This window comes from Setaria italica, chromosome VI, assembly GCF_000263155.2.
Source record: "Setaria italica strain Yugu1 chromosome VI, Setaria_italica_v2.0, whole genome shotgun sequence".
NCBI lineage: Eukaryota > Viridiplantae > Streptophyta > Magnoliopsida > Poales > Poaceae > Setaria > Setaria italica.
Window position 1 is genome coordinate 10,705,607 of NC_028455.1, and position 3,811 is coordinate 10,709,417.

Genomic DNA, 3,811 nt, shown 5'->3' on the forward strand with positions numbered 1-3,811 from the left:
AAAGAAACACAGACAAAGTGACAATATTATACAATTATTTCTAAATCTTTTCTGTAACAACTAAAACCTACGATTCATTGCTTGTTCTTGCCCGTCTCTATAGCAGCTTCACTTCTCCCTTGAAAAGTTACATCACTAGGTTGTTTAAGATTTGAACTTGTAGCTTTCTTCACCTGCAACGGGGTATGAGGTTAGATGAATAACACAATTTGAAGATATTATGAAACTGTAAGTTTAATCTTTGAAAAAAAAACTTACATCTGAACGGGGCCGAGGAATAATGTAGCCAATTCAGTGATAAAATTAGCAAAGTCGTCAAGTGCGTACATAACAGATGAAGAGGACAGACATTCAAGTTCAGCTAAACGTTGTTAGATGTAATGAGGGGAATTGAAATGGAAGAACCTGTGCAATCTGATCTAACACAGTTTTGATATGTCTATCCTTCTCAAAGGTATCACGACGGATCATCCTTGTTAACCGCACATCAGCATCTGAGAAATCAATAGAAGTGAACGTAGTAAAAGCTATACACTCTCGTGAAATGAATTAGTGCACATTGAAATCCTAGAGTTCACTGACAGGCAAATACCATGTTCAACATGTGGCAACGAAACAAAACCGAACTAGAAAATTCACACACCAAATCTGGCATATATTAAAGTAAATAAGAGAGGAACAAATCTTGGCTTTGAAATGAAAAGCAAACTCATGTACACATCCATAGATAGCATCAAGGCATTATCATAACAGTAGGGCATACACTGTTAGCAAAGCAATGGTGCTTAATGTCAATCAAGCTTCATACTATATGCATTGCAAAAGAGTATTACACTAGATAGCAATTGATATTGATTACAAGTTAAATAAAAATGAAAACCAGTTACAGTTATATGCAGATTAGAGGCTATGGTACTAAATGCTACTGGATGGAAAAAAACCAATTCTTGGCAATACTAGGGGCACAAATTCAAAGCAATTAAATATAAATTGAAAGATTGATTTAGAATAAGTGATTCTGGGTAGACGTTCACCAGGCTCACGTTATTCACTGCCAGATCCTACCAGGAATGGGTCACATTGGAATTTACATTTAAACAAATAAACTAGCCCAAACATCATCCACCAAGACACCGTGGATTAAACTAGTTCTATATCAAACAGACAACCAAGCTAATATGCATCCACGAAAATACTTGCCATCTACAAAGACTATTAGCACCAGACGAGCAAGATAAAGTTACCAGGAGATGATGGAGCAGAGCAGATAATCCAAGTAGAGGAACGTACTATTAACCTCTCACATGAACACTAAAGGAAGCTTAGACATTATCAGCATTCCATTAAGCACTTGGCTCCTTGTTTCCTTCCCCGTTACTCCGCCTCTCTCCTTCACTCCTTAGGTCCAGGTGGTGGGTAGGGCGTGCAGCCTGAGGGAGTAGCTACCCGCCAGGGCGAGCAATAGTAATGCGTCGTGAGCGCGAGGAGGGTTGGCCACGCGAGCGACGGAGCGGTGGCGCGCGTCCCGCGCCGCCGCCGACGAGTGCGCTGTGTGGGCGGGACAAAAGAATAGGAGCAAAGGCTGGACCTCGGGTCAATTACAGTAAAGTTTGGGGACCTTTTTGAAAAATCATCAAGAACTATTCCAAGGACTGCGAGTTGATTACGAAAAAATTATAGGACTGTTTTGCAAAACGATCATGACGGTAGGAAGAAACAATAGAGATAGATTTCTAAATTTGTTAAGCCTATATGTCCAGTTGCCTCCCTAAATAAGAGGAGGTCACGGCCGATTGGAAAAGCCCACATAATTGAAAAACACATACTTCTCATTCTAACTTTTTCTTAGGGCTAGCTGTCTTTACCGATTAGCTTCAACATAGGTCATTTGGTCCATGTAAATGAAACATTTTTTGTTGTTTTGTTGGAAACCTTCCGTCGTCGCTTCGCCAAAATTGAAGCTCATCGGTGGCTCTCTCATCACGAAGGATCATCTTGTAAGCCCTGGATGTTGTCATCAACACGTACGCCTACCAAGGAATGCCGTCCATCTCTATGTGCCGCAATACTTCTAGAAAGGGGCGGACCCAGAGTATATTGAGTGAGGACACGAGCCACCACTCAAATTCTCGGCCCGCAGTGGAATGGGCCACTGTTTTAATGTAGCAAACACTGTAGCTTGTATATTGGGCCGCCACTCAATTTTTGGCCCATGTCCGCCCCTGCTTCCATTTGTTGCATTGGTACCAAGATACATCTATTTAAGGTGGCGTGATCGTGCCTTATCGATTCGTGAAGCTGTACACATCGATCTGAAAGGCTGCACGTGCAATGGTTGTTCACATGAAGGAAAAAAGCACAAGCCAGAAAGGAGTTTGGACCATGGTGCAACTGATTTCCAAATAGTTAGCTCCGAACCTGGGTATCAATTTATAATTGCTATTTTAGGTGTTGTTCAGGTTACTTGCTGTGATAATTATTGTTTCAAACTCTTTTTGATGCAATATTTTCTTTGTGTTGACTCGCGTTGCGATTTCTTGGTGAGCGTTTGCTTTCAGAACTTGCTGGATTTTTAAAAGAATATATATAATTAACCTACTGGTTTCTTTACTGAATTATTACGTTGTGTGTAGTGATAAGATTAAATGTTGAGTACTTAGAATGTGCCTAGGTAACTCAGTGAAGCCCGGCAGTCATGTGAATGCATATGCGTGTCAAGTTGCACGTAGATTCACTTAGGCCTCGTTTGTTTTATCGGGATTGGATTCCAGCCAGGATTACTTCCAGGTCCGGTTTGAGTGATTCCACCCGTGTCACTCAATCCGGTCAAGATTCATTCCAGGGGTGAGGAGGTATGGTTTCAATCCGGGCCATCTAATGTAGAAGTATTCCAGTCCAGACTGATTTTCGTTCCAGGTCAGACTAAAACGAACAACACTTTCAATGCAAGTCTGGTTTCAAACCGGACCACTTCAAACCACCCGGAATGTACCTCGTTCCGGGTCAATTCGGTGAAAACGAACGAGGCCTTAGTGTAGCTAGCCCGTTCCTTACTGCCCACTCACTGCAGTCGAATGGAAACATATATCTAACATGGTTTGCTAGTATATAAAGACTCAGTCTCATGGAGTGAACTTAAGTGATCAAACACCTCGTTAAGATCAAGTGGGCATATCGTAGACCCTAGCTAGATAGCTAGAAGATCAGGGAATGACCGAAGAGAAAACGCTTGGACAATGGAACAAAGCAAATCCTGGTGATAACATTCACCGGCTGCTTGAGTGCACTAAATGCTTAAGCAACAAAGTTATCAACAGGGCAAAGTTCCAATGCGTTTTCACACATCAGAAGCTTCGGTGACAATAATCTAGTGATCATTGGATGCCTCCACCAAAGTTTAACTCCAAAGACGATCCAGAGGTGAGGAGCAGCACACCATAATCCAACAGATGCTACCATGATGGCACTAGACACTTGTACTAGAGTTTTGTCAAGGAGGCTTGAAGATGGGCACCAAGACCGAGACGTATTCAAGGAGCTGCTAATAATTTATGGGCGACCGGATGGAAGCCACCGTCCGGTTGATTTCTGACAACCCGTCACCCGACACTTCCCTTCCCTCCCCCATGTGCATCAGCCCCTTGACCCATCCGTTATCTTTAAAACTTAAAAAAATACCATCAAAAAATATGTGTAAAGTTTTTACACATAAAATTTAGACGACAAAAAAATTCATACAAATTTATTCCATGCAAAAAGTTTGTGAATGAAACTTTCATGAAAAATTTTTGGAACACAAACATTTGGGAAA